This window comes from Rhincodon typus, chromosome 6 (genome assembly GCF_021869965.1).
Source record: "Rhincodon typus isolate 14 chromosome 6, sRhiTyp1.1, whole genome shotgun sequence".
NCBI classification, from domain to species: Eukaryota; Metazoa; Chordata; class Chondrichthyes; order Orectolobiformes; family Rhincodontidae; genus Rhincodon; species Rhincodon typus.
The window spans coordinates 107,674,199-107,692,296 of record NC_063337.1 but is presented as its reverse complement, the minus strand read 5'-3'; positions in this window follow the sequence as shown (position 1 = coordinate 107,692,296).

The window sequence follows — 18,098 nt, the reverse complement described above, 5'->3', positions numbered from 1 at the left end:
CCCAGCCCGAAACGTCAACTTTCCTGCTCCTCTGATGCTGCCTGGCCCGCTGTGCTCCTCCAGCTCCGCACTGTGTTATCTAAAGAACTGCAGATGTTGTAAGTGAGAAACAAAAACAGAAATTACTGGAAAAACTCAGCACATCTGGCAACATCTTTGGAATGAAATCAGAGTTAATGTTTTGGGTCGAGTGACCTTCCCTCAGAATCATTAACTGTCCTTCGTTGTAACTGAATTTTGTGATGATTTGACCACACACCTGAAAATCTGTCACCCATAGGCCTTTAGAATTTCAGATTTACAGAGTTCAACCATGGCAAGCTGTCAGCCACTACTGAAACAGCTGCCTCGTGTCACATTTATATTTTGCTTCAAACTCTTGTAACGTTAATTTGGGGCAGTATGGTAGCTCAGTGGTTAGCACTGCTGCCTCACAGCACCAGGGACTTGGGTTTGATTCCACTTTTTGGTGTCTGTCTGTGTGGAGTTTGCACATTCTCCCAGTGTCTGTATGGGTTTCCTCCAAGTGCTCTGGTTTCCTCCCACAGTGCAATGATGTGAAGGTTAAGTGGATTTGCCATGCTAAATTGCCCGTACGGTTATAGGATTGGGGGTTGGATCTGAGGGAGAAGCTATTTGGAGGCTCGGTGTAGACTCGATGGGCCAAATGACCTACTTCCACATTGTAGGGATCCTATGATTTATTTGATTGCCCAAAATCTAATTTGACTCTCTTTGACCTCAAAGAGCCATGATGCCTTATTTTAATTGGTCAGGTCAGGCCAAGGAAGTTGCTCCTGCACAGAGACCCCCTAGCCTTTAGGCCTAGCCCAGTAAAGGACACCTGAGGCAAGGCAGCAAAGCAGTGAACAGAATCTCTCAAGCTCAGCAGTTGCTGCCAATGTGCCGCTAAGATGTAGCAATAGGAAAAGAAAGACTATAGAACACCAAAGCCACTTTTGGTTGCATTGATATCAACCTGTTTACACCACTATACCTGAAACCAATATAACTGTAATCCTTTGGTCTGTTTCAATCTGTTAAAACCTCTGACTGTTCCGGTTTACTTTGTACACTATCCTGAGGGATGATGATTATTCTAGATTCTCTCAGGTGGATCAGTACAAACAATGTTCGGGCTCACATTCACTGTTGTGCTATAACCTCTGGTGAGCAGGAGTGTAATCTACACAGGGATTGGGTTCCAGCAACCAATCAGCATAATACAGCCTCACTACCTCTCACAGCCATGGCTGAATGCCTTTTGCAAACAGCCTGTTGGAGTCACATACACACAGCATGATGTGAACCTGCAGAGTAACACCACCTGGAAACTCCAGCCAAAAAAATACTGAGTGGGAGGTTAGTGTGGACAAGAAAACAAATTCAATCATAATTAGTGTCAAACTTATCTTAATGTTTCACATTTACCACCACCTATAAGGGCTGAACTTATTGCTTAGCAACTGAGATCTGTAGCTTCACAAAGTTGGTATCTCTTTCTAAAGTTCCCCTGGTATTAAATTTACAATGCTCCCCTACAATCTTCATTAAATCAGAGGACCAAATTACTGCAGATGCTGGAATCTGAACTGAAAACAACAACTGCTGGAGATCACAGCGGGTCAGACACCATCCGTGGAGACAGTGTAAGCTCCTGCCTACCTCCTGTTCATCATAGCTGTCCAATCCTCTATACCTCCATTCTCCACCAGGACAGTCTGTGAGCTCTCAGCTTTTTCCTCGACCAAAGCCTGAACATTCCCCATACACCACCATTCTCCTCTGCCTTGCTGAACTTCCTGTCTCACTGAACAACTTCTCCTTTAATTCACTCACTTCTGCCAAGTCAAAGGAGCGGCTATGGGCATCTGCATGGGTCCCAGGTATGCCTGCCTCTTTATGGTGTCTGAGGTTCCAGTCCTACACTGGCCCCCTCCCACAACATTGACAATTGCTTCAGTGCCACTTCATGCTCCGAACAGGACCTTGAAAAATTTGTTAACTTTACCTCCAATTTCCACCCCTCTATAACTTCCACATCATCCATTTCCAACACTTCCCTTCCTTTCCTTGACTTCCCTGCCTCAATTTCGGGGAATAAACGGTCCACTGACATCCACTACAAAGCCACTCACTCCCACAGCTACGTTCACAATAGCACATCACACCCACATCCTGCAAGGACTTCGTCCCATTCTCCCAGTTCCTTCACCTACGTTGCATCTGTTTGGATGATGCCACCTTCCAAAACAGTGCTGCTGACAAAGCTTCCTTCCTCCACTACCGTGGTTTCCCACCCACTGTGGTTGACAGGGCCCTCAACCGTATCTGACCTAACACCTGTGCTGCCACCCCTGCCCCTTCCCATCATTCACACCAGCGTGATTGGGTCCCCCTTGTCCTCACTTTCCATCCCACCAGACTCCACATTCAAAGGATCATCCTCCACCATGCCAGACAACTCCAGCAGAATGCCACCACCAAACACATCTTCCCCTCATTCCCCTGTCAGCATTTCACAGGGATGGTTCCCTCCAGAACATCCTAATCCATTCCTCAACCACCAACACACCCTCCCTCCCCACGGCACCGTCCCATGTAACTGCAGAAGGTGCAATACCTGCCCCTTCACCTCCTCCCTGCTCACCATCCGAGGGCCTTAAACAGTCTTTCCAGGTGAAGCAGCATTTCACCTCTACCTCCTCCAAACTTGCGTATTGTATTCACCTCAACCAATGTGGCCCAGTCTATATTGGAGAAACCAAACGCAGACGGGGTGATCACTTTGCAGAATACCTCCAGTCGATGCACAAGCTTGTCCCCAACTTTCCTGTAGCCAGTCATTTTAACACAGCATCCTGTTCACATGCCCACTTGTCTGTCCTTGGCACGCTGCAGTACTCCACTGAATCACAGTGCAAACTGAAGGAAAAACATCACATCTTCAGACTGGGCACGTTGCAGCCTTCTGGGGCTTAATATTGAGTTCAACACCTTCAAATTGTAAACCCACTCCAATTCATTCCCTTTCTTTTATCTTTACTTGTTACATTCTCTGTCACCATGACCTCTCTCCCCTCAACACCACACCCCCACACCCCCCCCCCCCCCACCCCAGTGGAACTGCCTGCCCTTTCCAGTTTGGCAGGTAGACACACTATGGTTCTGCCATTCTCACATTCCGATCACTTAATCTGAACTATCAAAATCTTTGCTCCCACAGCACTCTATACCACCACCCCTCCCCACAGCGCCCCTCCAACTATTGCATAAATGCTGTCCCCTCCACACTTCTCATCAGCTCTGATGAAGAGGCAGCTGGACTCGAAACGTTAGCTTGCTGTCTCTCCATGGATGCTGTGTGACCCACTGTGATCTCCAGCATTTGTTGTTTTCAGTTCATTAAATCAAAGTTGGTTTCCAGGCTGGATGGAGATGGAGGGATGAGGTATTTACCAATCCTTTAGGTTACCTATGTGGTGATATGTAATTCTTGCTGCTGATGGTTACAATGCTGTCGGATACTCCATTTTAGTTCTAAATTTGTACTTAATGTGTCCCACTCAGCACCATGGTTCCCCCACAAAATATAAGGGAGGATGTTCTAACTTTGGAGGTGAGCCTTTATATTCATAACGCAATGAGGGACCAACATATCTGCAATAGCTGACTTGAGATCATAAAGCTCCATTGGTATTGAATCCTTCATTATCTGACTCAGGCCATTCTGGCAGTTTACAATCCTTGGGACTTGGCCAAACAGCTTATTAGTGGCACTACTGAGTCGTTCTGAGTTGCAGTCATTGATAATGCTGGAGCAAATTCTAAACACTTTTTATGAAGCCATATATATCTATTGCTATTTTTATGATTAGTATTTTGATACTACTGATTGAAGTGCCAATGGACTATAATTAAAATCAATAAAATATTTCAGCTCCTTGTCACTCAGATCTTGCTTATGCAGTCTTTTTATTTTTAATTGCATTATATTTTAAAATTCTAATAATTAGCATGATCTGTCATTAGTACTACCTTGAGAATTAACTTGCATTTACTTGGTACTTTTAATGTTCCATAGTGCTTCAGGCTTCCAACCAAAACAAGCAGCCAGATTAGAAACACAAAACATTTTCACTAACCATTTGTTGCTGGCAAGGCCATTATTTATCGCTCGTTCCTGATAAAGTAGTGGTAGAATTCTCTCTTGATTTGCTCCCATTTTTTGAAGGCACTCCTACAATGCTGTTAGCTACGGAGCTCTTGTTATTTTCTGTTGCAGTTCAATAACCCCCGATAACTTGCAAAACCATATCAAAGGGCAGTTAAGAGTCAACTATAATGACAGGAAATTAAAACAAAGACATTGCTGGAAGTACTCAGCATACTACGGCAGCATCTGCCGAGAGAAATGGGGTTAATGTTTCAGGTCCATCAGAACTGGGAATAGTTAGGAATATAATCGGTTTTGAGCAAGAGGTGGGTATGATACAGCAAGGAGTCTGTGTGAGGATGAAAGACAGGAGAGAGTGAATGGCAGAAAGAGTTAATCTTCCAGGGCCAGAAAAAAAATGGCTATGAGCCAAGAAAAGAACAAAAAGGTACACCTAGGGAAGGCATGTTACAAACAGCAACTAAAATATCTAAAAATGGCCAAAAGAAACAGAGAGAAACTGAAAAATGTGGAAAGGAAATAAAATGGCACAAAGATTATCGTTGGACTCAAAGTTGAGTCCTGAAGGCTGTAAAGTGCACCGTGCTGTGGGTTTAGGTTCAGAAGTAGCAGCCCAGCATGAGATATTTCCCTTCCTCAAGGCCAATCTGACAGCATCACGGTCATTCAATTGGATACCAGCGTTTTTTAAAAAATATTTTAAGATAAAAAAAACTGAATTCAAATTCTCAAACTGTAATAGTGGGATTTGCATTTACATTTCCCGAACTATTAGACTAAGAGTTTGGATTACCATTTAAAGAGAAAGCACATTTAAGAAAATGGTATATGTTAAGGGTTGCAGCAAATACTGCTGTGTTCATCAGAGTTCTTTACTGTTTGTTGATAGCATCAACTTAACTTCATGGTCAGCTGCTGTGCTTTCCCCTACTACCTTATAGCCTTTGTTTAATGATTCAGATTTCAATCCTCCAAGTTTCATAGGCTTGAATTCAAGCCTAATAGTTTTAAATGGGTCCAAATCTGCAACTGCATGTTGAATTTGACTCATAAATTTATCTTTTAAAGTTTGTGTCTCAATTCTAGATTTTCAGACATGTAAACATCAACTATATTATGAAGTTTTGGAGGCAGATTAAAACTACAGTAGGCTGCAGAGCAAGGACACTTAAAGGAAGCTATCTGCTTATTAAAGCAGGGAACAGGCAGTATGAACCAAAATGTCACTGTGACATGGTGTCACATTACTCATGTTACTAGATCAATGTCACATGATAATTGTGAGCCTCTTCTTCATAATTCTATAATTAGGAAAATATTTCTTTGGATTTCTGCTCTAAACTGGAATTTTTTTACTGTTCCATGCTCTGCCTCCCCCTCTCCTTTATGCATATTGAACAAGGTCAACACAATGAATTTCTAATCATACTTAAATGAACAACAAATTGTGTAATTCTGTGTGTATGTTGAAAATGCTTTGTCTTCATTTTTATGTTTATCCACACAAAAGATGTCTGCAACAATTGTTTATCAGTGTAAACCATTTGATAGGTACAGAGCCCATCCACAACAAATAAATATATTAGTTGTTCTTTACCAATTTCAAAAGCTGTCCATACAGTAAGATTCTTCTACTTGTCATGAACATTGAGTTCCTCAGATTTATCAAGGTAACAAGTCTGGCACCTTTAGAATAACTGTTATGACGTCAGTTATTTCTCTTCATCATCATTTGTGCGATTAAAACCTGGATTTTGTTTTATTTTTATAAAGTTAACTGAGCATTATGATATTTTCATTATGAAGCACATTCATAACCCTGAAGTTTTTCTAAATGTCTGCATTGCAAGATAACAGAGTCGATTGTCCCTCAGCTTTGATGCCAGGAATGAATGGTCTCTGGGCACAAAAGTGGCAGCACCAGCTTAATCACACTGAATCCCAGAATTTCCAGAAGAAAGCCTCCCACAACCGGAGCAGAGTAACGTTGGTTTGACAGGTAAAATAAGTCATGGAGGCTCCCCACCAAAACTCTGACCCACAAACAAATTTACTGCGATTTCCCTCTGAATCCATTGTCCATCCACCATCTCAATATTTGCATATTGAATACAATCAGGGGTCATGACCAAACACTTTTGTCATGGACTGTGGGCCGTTGAGCATCACCAGCGGTTTAAACCTAAACTGACTTCTTAATATACATCTGGGAAGAGTTCAGGAAGGTGAAAGGTCATGCTGGAATGTAAATGTGAACATTGTAAGGGCTGGATACCACTTTTATGATTTGAAGTTGACTGTTTTCAGATATTTTACGAAAAATCTTGAGAATTTAAATATACTTTACATGATAAAGTGGTGAATTTCTCACTGTCTCCCTTGATTCTGTTTCTCCTGTGTTTTGAGAACAAGGATGATGAATAATGGGTGAGGAGAGAATGGAAATCAAGACAGGCAGTAGGCAGCTGCATAAATACAAGCATCAAACCCACAGCAATCTGTACCTAAAGATCAACACGTCATAGAAGACCTACCCAGCATTTAATTAAGGTCACCCTGTGCTTACTGTCTGCTATCATGATATCAAGTGTTGAACATCATTTACAACATCATTCCATAAGCAGACCTGCCTTGTAATGTCAGTGAATTTGTCTACAGTTTTTAGACAGCTTCGGGTGATGTTAGTCATAGCAATCAGTAAACAGTTTATTGCTGCATTGGACATGTCACTGATGCCCTGAAGATCATTCAGTATTACAGAGACACAGCAACACTGTAAGTGAGAGAGAAATGGAGTGTACGTGGGTGTGAGTGTGGGAGAGAGAGAGAGAGAGGTGGAGAGAGGGAAAGATGGAGAGGTGAAGAGAGACAGAGAAATGGAGAGAGATAAAGAGGAGAGGAAAAGATAGAAAGAAAGATACAGTATGTGAGAGAGAGAGTGAGAGAGCAAGTGGAGAGAGAGATAAAAAGAGAGAGACAGAGATGGAGAGAAATAGATAGACAGAGTCAGAGAGGGAAAGAAAGTGGGAGATAGAGAAGGAGAGGTGGAGAAAGAGAGTTGGAGAGAGGACACACACACAATTTTCTTCCAAATGACACATTCCCTGGAATGCAAGGTATCATTTATCATCAGAGGCAGCTAGTCCTTGGTTCAAGGATGATGTCTACGCAGCTTTGGGAATTTCTCCTGTGTGTCTTCATGTGATCAAAAAGTCAAATTCTCAAACAATAAATATTTAGTCACATGAGGCAGATGTCCAAGTGTAGAAATTACTTTCTTTTCTTTCTTTATGTGCCACAGCTCTGCCTTGTCTTTATGACTTTGGAACTGAAAACATGGCGCAGATTAATAAGCAAATAGTCACCATTTTGAAGTGTTAGAAGCAAGTGACTCCAGGTCATTAATGTCAATGCTGCACCACTTCAAGGAGAGATCGAGAGTGTCATTGTCATGTTCTCTTTTGTCGTACTCTGGAAGGTTAAGCATTTGAGAGTGTTAAGAAAATGCGATTTGGCAGGAGACATTTTTCAATAATGCAGACACAATGTCCATCAAAATTGGTTTTGCTGAAATGTTGCCTGAATATTTGTGGAGCTGGTTTGAAGAAGAACACAAATGTTTTTTTAAAAGAGACTACATGTTGAATCTGGAGGATGCAGTGGAAGCACTGCTAATGGAATTTCCTGAGCATCCTGGTGTGTTGCTGATACACGATCCAGTCTCACTGACATTACTCCCAGAGGTTTTTACTGTCTGACACTGGCTACTGCTGCAGCAGTAAAGCCTTCAGCATGCGGTGATGAATGAGGGGACGCCACCTACCTGACCATAAAGCTTGGCAGATGGACTTTAACATAGAAAAGTGTGAAGTCATGCATTTTAGCAGGATGAATCACAAAGGCAGACTATTATTTAAATGAAGAGAGATTTCAAAAAAGTTATAGCACAGAGGAATGTGGATGTTCTTGTGAATGAAACACAAAAATTGGCATGCAGGTTCAGCAATGATGGAGACAACAAAGGAATTTTGGTCTTTACTACAAGGAATTTTGAATTGAAAAATGAGGGAGTCTTGTTACAACTGTACAGGGTGTTGGTGAGTCTACATGTGGGGTGCTGTGTACTGCTTCGATCCCTGTATTTAGAAAAGGATAGACTGGCATTGGAGCAGTTTAAAGGAGATTCACTGGGCTTATTCCAGGGATGAACAGCTTTACTATCAAGAACTTCTAAACAGATTAGTCCATTATTTATTAGTGTTTAGAAGAATGAGGGGTGATCTTACCGAACCATAGAAGATTCTGAGGCAAGATTGACAGGGAGCTGTTGACAGAATGTTTCCACTAGTGGGGGATTCTTGAACCAGGGGACATCTATTTAAAACTGAGATGCAAAGGAATTTCATCTCCTACAGAGTGGCAAATATCAGGAATTCTTGATCACAGAGAGTTATAGAGGTTAGGTCACTGAAAACATTTAAAGAGGGAGATAGATTTCTGAAATATTGAGGAATTGAGGACTATGAGAAGCTAGCAAGAAAGAAGAGTTGAGGTCTGGGGCAGATCAGCTCTGATCTTTCTGAATGGTGGGGCAGGTTCGAGGGGATTAATGTTCCACTCTTGCTATTTCTTATGTTCTTAGAAGATTGAATTCCACACAACAATTGCAGATATTAAAAATGCCTGTTTAAATCAATTTGGAATAAAAGCAAATATCAATAATGGTAACCACGAAACTGTTGGATGATGTAATCACCCGTCTGCTTCACTCAAAACCATTTGAAGGAAATATTTCATTTTCTTCTGCTCTGGTCCATTTTCAACCAGAATAATAAGGATCAAGCAATTCCCGGAAGGTACTGTGGGTCATCAGTAACAACAAAATTGTGTTCAACTATAATGTGCAGTGTCACAGCCTGACATATCCATCACTCTACTGTTACCATCAAACATGGGGGAATCGACACTGGTTCAATGAGAAATGTATCAGGAATACCATCTGTGCCAGGAATACCACAATATAGAGTGCTAACCTACTGAAGCTACCATGCTGGATCAGGTGTCTACAAAATGGCAGAATGTATGTGCTACGTTCGAGCTCATGAGCTCGTTCGCTTCTGTCTGCTTTTCTTTTATGTTTCTTTTTGCTTTTGCCTTTTTCTAACCTTTTCTTTAAAGTCTTTTGTTTCAGCGAGGTGTTGGTGATGGGCCCTGCCTGAGCATGTTGCCAGCTCAGGCTCGGATCCAGTGTTCGGAGGCTGTGAGTGGGTGCTGCCTGATCAGGTTGTGGGATCCAGTTATGGCACAGGTAATTCTCGAATCAGAGGCAGCATTGACAGCAGGAGGAGATCGGGGACATTAGCATCAGCAGCAGCATGTACCCAGCCCCTTCCCAGGCTCCAAGCTGTGGCTTGGCCTAGGCACCTGCACAGAGATAAGGCTTAAATAAAACTTTAATATCTGTATGTTTCTCATTCCTTCTGGCTTTGTTTCCTTTTTTTCTGCTGGGATTTTTTTATTCCGGTTTTGTAATCACGTGTGTAATCAAGATGGTGACTTTGTACACTTTTCCCAAACTAAACTAGTTGCACCTGCCTGCAAAACAATAAGGACTATAGATGCTGGAAGCCAGAGTCAATAAATGTGGAGCTGAAAAAGTACAGCAGGTCAGACAGCATCTGAGGGGCAGGAAAGTCAACGTTTTGGGCTGAAACCCTTCATCAGTCCTGACTACACTTGGCCCATATCCTTCCAAACCTTTCCTATTCATGAACTTATTTAAATGTCTTTTAAATGTTGTAACTTCCTCTGGAAGTTCATTCCATAAAGGAGCCACTCTCTGTATAAAGAAGTTGGCCTTCATGCCCTTTTTTAAATTTTGCTCCTCACAACCTTAAAATATGTCCCGTAGTTTTGAATTCCCCATGCTGGGGAAAAGACCAGTATTCACTGTTGGTATAAAGGCTTACCTTGATTACCAGGCACTTTGTTCCCAATGTTTTGCTCAGTTTTAGACCCACAAACCTAATTCTTTCACACATTTTACTGGTTTTCTTTCCAGGTTATGCCCCATCCCTGTCAACTCATTCCCCACACACTCCCAATAATCTCTCACTACCTTCATGCCTCCATTCATACCCTTTGGCTCAACATTCCTTATGCTCTACAACCACCAAAAACAGACTTTAAAACCTCTATACCATCTCGTTCACCCAGTGTGTAGGTTTTCACATCTGTTAGCCACCGCCAGTAATTCACTCATGTTTTCCAATTGATTACTTCACATACAAAGCCCATGAAGGGTAACAGAGGTAAAGGCGCCATAGTCCTACTAGACCATAGGGCTGCTGTCTCATCAGAGAGAGACGACTGGTGGTGCTTTACACTGAGGGTCATCATGTGTCATGAGGGGAGAGGTTGGGAAGGAGAGTCCTTCATGGTAATGTTAGCTCCTGCAGGAATTGAACCCATGCTGTTGGCATCATTCTTGTATCACTCAGTCAATCCAAACCATACTGAAGCATCTCTACATCCTCTTCACAGCTTACCTTTCCACACAGCTTTGTGTCATCTTAATGAACATTTCACATTGGTATTTACCAAGGAGCAGGATATGGATGGTGGTAAGATTAGGGAAGGATATGTTGATATTCTGGAGCATGTCAATATTAAAAAGGAGAAGGTGTTGGGTGTCTTGAAAAATCTTAAGGTAGACCAGTCACAACACACACATAAATCAGAAGAGTGCAATATTTACTCATCACATAAGTACTAGTTGATTGTAATGACTGTTGAACTGACAGACTACACTGTCAGCTAAAACAGGTGTGGTGCAATGTTAGCATCTATACCTTTGAACCAGGAAGCCCAAGTTCAGATCCTACCTGCTCCAATGGTGTGTAATAATGTCTCTGAATGGGCTGATTTAAAAATACTTGAAGTAGAGCAGTTAACCACCACAAACTGATCGAAGCCACGTAGGTAGCTGTTGTACAACGGCTTCAATCTGACTGTGCAACATGTTAATAAGACGCTACCCATCGTCATTGGAAGTGATGTAATCACAACATGATAAGAGCAGGAGGCAACCATTCAACCCCTTGAGCCTGATCTTGGCTGATCTTTAAGTTCAAGCCCTAATCCCCCTCCCCTCATATTCCTTTAGCCACAATAGCTCTATCTACCTCTTCCTTGAAAACACAATGCTTTGCCTCAACCACTTTCTGTGATAATTATTCCCACAGGCTCACCTCAGCTGAAGAAATTTTACCTCATCTCAGTCCTAAAAAGTTTACCCCTTATCCTTAAACTACAACATCTGGCTCTGGACTCCCCCACTATTGGGAACATCCTTTCTGCATCGGACTGGTCTAGTCCTGTTAGAATTTTATAGCTTTCTTTAAGAAACCACAACTCCCTCCATTTTTCTAAGCACCAGTGAATTCAATCCTAACTGATTCATTCTCTCCTTATACGTCAGTCCTGCCATCCCAGGAATCAGCCTGGTAAACCTTTGCTGCACTATCTCTACAGCAAGAACATCCTTCCTCAGATAAGGAGACCAAAATTGCCCACACTATTCCAAGTATGGCCTCACCAATGCAGTGTATAACTGCAGAAAGCTATCCTTGTTCCTGTACTCGAACCTTCTTGCTACGAAGGCCAACATACAGTTTGCCTACTTTACTGCCTACTGCACCTGCACACTTACTTTCAATGACTGACGCACAAGGACACCTAGGTCTTGAACATTCTGCTCTCTCAGTTTGCAGCCATTCAGATAATGATCTGCCTTTCTATTTTTGGAATCAAAGTGGATAACCTTACATTTATCCACATTATTCTTCATCTGCCATGCATTTCCCCACTCACTCAGCCTGTCCAAATCACATGGACACATCTCAGCCTCCTTTTCACAGCTCACCCTTCCACCCAGTCTTGTGTCATCTGCAAATTTGGAAATATTGCATTTAGTTCTCTCATCTGTGACTGTTTAGGGTCCTAGTACTGAGCCCTACGGTACATGAATAATCACTGCCTGCTATTTATTCCCACTATATGCTTCTTGTCATCTAGCCAATTTTCTATCCATCTGCATATACTACTCCTAATCTCATGCACTTTAATTTTACACAGTAATCTCTTATATGGGACTTTGTTGAAAGCTTTCTGAAAGTCCAAATAAACCACATCTATTGGTTCCCCAGATCAACTCCACTGGTTACATCCATGAAGAATTCCAGTATATTTGTCAAGCATGATTTCCCTTTTGTAATTCCATGCTGACTCTGTCTGATCCTACCTCATCCTTTTTTCAGTGCTCCACTATTAAGTCCTAGAGAATGGACTCTAGCATCTTCCCCACTCCCAACATCAGACTGACTGGTCTATAACTCTCTACCTCCCTATTTAAATCGAGGGGCTACATTAGCTACCCTCTAATCTGCAGGGAATGTTCCAGACTCTAAAGAATCTTAGAAGATGACCATAAATGCATTACAATAGACAAACTAAATCAAACACATTTAAAACATATTAGTTTTATGTAAATCACCCAATTAGTTTTCAGATGGTTAGTCTGGGTAGGCTGTTTTTTCTCCAGCAACTTGCACTTGCCTTAAGGAAGTCTGTCTTGTCTCACTAAGTTACAGAATGTCCCATGAACTTAGCTTCAATGGAGGAATGGCACATTTAGAGTGCAGTCATATCTACAGTTGGAATCCAATTTTAATATTAATGGAATGTTAAATTACAGCTTAACTCATTGTGTCAAATCAACCTGGAAAATGGAGTAGAGAGCAAATTGGGTGGCACCAAGTGGTTTATTGGATCTTCAGCTGATGTAAGAAAATCCGTGTGCATTGATCCATCCAGGAAACATTCAAAACATACTTACTCCATTCAACACCTGGCTAGAAAATGTGTTTATAAATCAGAAAGTGGACATGCCCACATCAACTCCTCCATCACCCCCACCTCCTCCATCACCTCCAGACCCTCAATCACCCCCACCTCCTCCATCACACTCCCACTCCCTCCATCACACTCCACCCCCTCTATCACCACCCCCCAGCCCCTCCATCACTCCCCACCCCTCCATCAACACCCCACCTCCTCTATCACTCCCCTATCCCTTCCATCACCACACCGCACCTCCATCACCCCCAGTACCCTTCCTTCTTAATTTTCCATTTTTATTTGATGTATTGAGAAAGAATCTTTGCAATTAAGCTACAGGTTTTGTTTTTCATAGAAGACCTTCACAGTATGTCTCAAATCCAGTCTCAATTTAAAGTCTTTATCATCATTATAAATTCTAGACAAGATGAAAAGTTACCTATCATTAAAGTTCTTTTTTACTTTTGACAAAAGAACAAAGAAATGACTGTCAGGCACTGCAGTAAATTTATCAGCCTTTATACATACTAAGAAAGTGCCATTAGTTTTTGGCCTCCAAATGAAATGATATTGTTCTGGTCTTTGATTAAAATGCATAGGACATAGTAGAGCCCATTTCTGCCAGCTCTAGCCCACTAGAAACAGAACCAGTCTTAATTTCTCAGTTCTCTCCCAGCTTCTAGTTCTACCTTTTCTCCTAGCTCAAAACTCATTTCCCATCTCCACATTAGATTTTATCTGTGAATGCTAGGCCAGGAATGACTGGTGTCTTTTCCTTAGTGCCAAAGCAGCAGTAAAAAGGGAATCTATCCAATTAGAGGCTAAGATGCTTTCCAGCTCAATTCCAATTGACTCTTCATTCCTGAGTTACTCAAAACTCCTCTCACTCCCAGTCCAGTTTCTCCACCTTCTCATTACCTGCTGATACTGAGGCAGAGATTACATACTTTCTGTGGCAATTAGACTGTCATAGCTTGGAGAAGAAAGAGTGAAAGAGACAAATGTAGTGTCAAAATACCATGCTTACCTTCATTCAATGTTAATGTGATTTGTTGATAAGGAAAGGGAAGCTTAAAGCTAAGGATTAGACATCTTCCTGACATAATGCATTTGGAACTGATTCAGAGGTAATGTCTGAAGTAGACTACTTCAGGCTATGCAAGACTCTAGTTAGCTGAAGGAAACAACTATAATACAATAGTATGCAAGATCATGAAAGCAGTCTAAGGGGAACCCTGAAATAATTTGGCAATATTGGACTGAGCGAATGTGAGCAGCAGAAGGAGATCTAACATGTCACATCAGCAGAAAGGTATCTAAATGGAAGCTAAGGTCAAAGGCAACCATTGAAAATCTCAGGGTTTTGCTGTTGATAAATCTAATGCTGGAACTTATCTCCAAGGACTATAAAACAACTAGGATACAGAGTGCAGCAGATTTAACCTTAAAAGGGAGTGTGTCACAATATTTTGATTTCACTCATCAAATGGCTCAGTAAGTGTTTTTAAATGTCAACTCCCTTTGATGCTCTGTTCAGCTCTTTACAGTAGAACAGGAAGTAATCATGAAACAAACATAATAGCCTACAAAATGAAAAGACAGAAAAGTCTTGTGGCATGGATTGTAATCCAGGTGGGATTTAACATGGTAATCAGGATCCTATTAGTGACACGAGACTCTGCTTTAAAACATAGAACAGTACAGAAAAGGAACAGGCCCTTCGGCCCACAATGTTGTGTCAAACATGACACCAAATGAAACTAATGCCTTCTACCTGCCCTTGGTCTATATCCCTCCATTCCTTGCATATTTGAATGCTTATGTAAAAGTGTCTTAAACACCCCTATCGCTTCTGCCCCCACCACCAGCCCTGGCAGTGCATTCCAGACTCCTACCGCTCTCTGTATAAAGGACTTGCCCCTCACACCTCTTATGAACATTCCCCTTCTCACCTTAAATGCATATCCCTTAGTATTAGACATTTCCATATTAAAAGGAGTCAAAGCTGAAACAAAGCTGAAAATGTGAAGCCTTCAAAAATGAGATAAGGAGTGCCAGAGATAGTGCGTTCCTGTTAGGGTGAAGGGCAAGGCTGGTAGGTGGAGGGAATGCTGGATGACTAGAGAAATTGAGGTTTTGGTCAGGAATAAAAAAGGTATAGACAGCTGGGATCTAGTGAATCCCTGGTAGAATATAAAGGCAGTAGGTGTATACTTAAGAGAAAAATCAAGAGGGCAAAAGAGGGGCATGAAATAGCTTTGGCAAATAGAGTTAAGGAGAATCCAAAGGGAGTCTACAAATACAGTTAGGACAAAAAGGTAACTACGGACAAAAGGGTAAAAAGGGCCAAGCAGAGGCAGATGGAGTTTAATCTAGATAAATGTGAGGTGCTGCAGTTTGGAAAGGCAAATCAGGGCATGATTTATACACTTAATGGTATGGTCCTGGGGAGTGTTGCTGAACAAAGAGACGTTGGAGTGTAGGTTCATTGTTCCTTGAGGTAGATAGAATAGTGAAGAACGCTTTTGGTAATGCTTACCTTTATTTGTCAGTGCATTGAATATAAAAGTTCTAAGTATAGAGTTCATGTTGCAGCTGTATCAGACATTGGTTTGGCCACTTTTGGAGTATTGCGTGCAATTCTGGTCTCCCTCCTATACAAAGGATGCTGTGAAACTAGAAAGGGTTTAGGAAAGATTTATGAGGATATTGCCAGGGTTAGAGGGTTGGAGCTAAAGGGAGAGGTTGAATAGACTGGGGCCATTTTCCCTGGAGGCTGAGGGGTGACCTTATAGAGGTTTATAAAATCATGAGAGGCATGGATAGGGAAAATAGGTAAGGTGTTTTCCCTGGGGTGGGGGGAGTCTAAAATTAGAAGGCATAGGTTTAAGGTGAGAGGGAAAAGGTTTAAAAGGGACCTAAGGAGCAACTTTTTCATACAGAAGGTGGTGCGTGCATGGAATAAGCTTCCAGAGGAAGTGGTGGAGGCTGGTACAATTACAACATTTAAAAGGCAGCTGGATGGGTACATGGACAGGAAGGATTTAGAGGGATATGGGCAATATGCTGGTAAATGGGACTGGATTAATGTAGGATACACAGTCAGGACCGATGGATCTGTCTCCATGCTGTATGTCTCTATGATTCTATGACTCTAAGTGGGCATTTCTGGGTGCCAAGTGATAAGTCTAATTCTCAATGAAGACAGAAAATGAGTGACTGAGATCAGGGTTGGGGGAGGCCAGGGACTGGATGGTGGATTGAGACTAAGGTTCCTGACTCCATTTTAAGGCCTGAGCTGCTTCTTTAACATCAATGCAATTGAAATTGATCCCTATGAATCTAGCAAATATCCTTCTGTATGACCTGTAATTTCAAACAGGTCAGTTATTCATCTTCCCCAAAATGATAAAAGCATGCATCATTCTTGGGCAGTGTATGTCAAACATCCATAACTGTCTGCAAATGATTGCAAACCATCTGCAGGTTCAAGGAGTGGAAATGTTTCCTGCTCATATTTGGTTTTCAAATGGACCCAGGTTATTCAGAGGTGCACATGGCTGCAATGAATAGTGCGCCACATTTGGGAAGTGGATTGTTGTGTAGAAGTGAAACTACGTTCACTATTGTAGCTAATGGCACAGGCTGATGTTACTGATCCATTGTGGAACAAGTCAATACACACAGAGTGCTTCATCATGTGGAATTTTGTATTTAACATGGGGTGTTTGGCCATGAGTTTGTAAATTGCTCCTGAGAAACAGGCTCATAATTTGAATATTTGAAATAGTAAATTTTAAATTTTGAACTATAAATCCAACGTTTATACTTTACAGTACTTGCAGGGCTTTTGAGACAGACCATTGAGTCCAAAGAGAGAAGACTGAATGGCAATTCTTACCATTGATAAAAAGCTGGTTTAATAAATCCTCAGTGTTCACAGCTGCTTTGTTATTTCCTCTTTGTTCAGTATGCTTGTACTGAGAAGCCAATGTGTGCTTCTCCTGAGCGGAACTGCTGGGAAGATGTTCGGAAGATGTTGAGCGGACAGGGTGAAGGCAGAGAGGTAGGACTTGCTGGAGGCAGTTGTTCTGTGAGTGTGTACAAGCCAGGGCTCAGGTTCCCTGGATTCTCCGAAAAACTGAGATGCCAAAGGCTCAGATTGTCACAACAGATAGTAGCAGACTCCTGCAATCTCTGAGAAGGAGACCTTTGGTTTTTGATAACCATAGCTTACCAGAGCCAGCTAAAGCAACCACCACCCTCAACATTTTGCCTTCCAGGATGCTGCTATCAAATAACTTTTGCTGGTTACTCATAAGTAGATAAGACATTAAAACACAAAGTGCTAGAAAAACTCAGCACCTGTGGAGAGGGAGACAGAGTTCATGTTTTGAGTGAAATATGAATCATCTTCAGAACCTCCAGCATCCGCAGGACTTTACTGCTATTTGAGTAGAACAAGCAATTTGCGTCATAGATGGAAATTATGCCAAGTTTGCCAGTGATGATGCCAATCCTTGCAAGCAGGTACTCAAGTGTACACATCTGGATGGCTTCAAGCAGGTATAGTTATTGACTGCAATCCTGCTGGATTAATCAGGAGCATTCGTAAAGTGCAAGGGATTCCATTCTTGCAATGTCCAGCTGGCATACCATAGCACAATTAAAACAGCTAGCTTAAGTGATGGGCACTCACTCATAGATACACCTGCCTGATGACAACCATTAGAAGCTCAACAAACTCAGGACTTTCCACTAAGGAAGTTAAAGATCATATCAAACTGACAGAAAATGTCTAAAATTCCATAAAAACCTTAGCATGTCAGATGATCGACAGAGTATAAAGAATGGCATAACCAAAAATAAAGGCAGTGGAAATTAGATTGAGTGAAAACTAGCCAAAAATATAAAACATATAGTTAAGAGTTTCTACAGGTATTTAAAATGAAAAGTGTAAGTTAAGTCAGTTTTGGTAGTTTAGAATGATTCAGGGAAATTAGTAATGGAGGATAGGGAAATG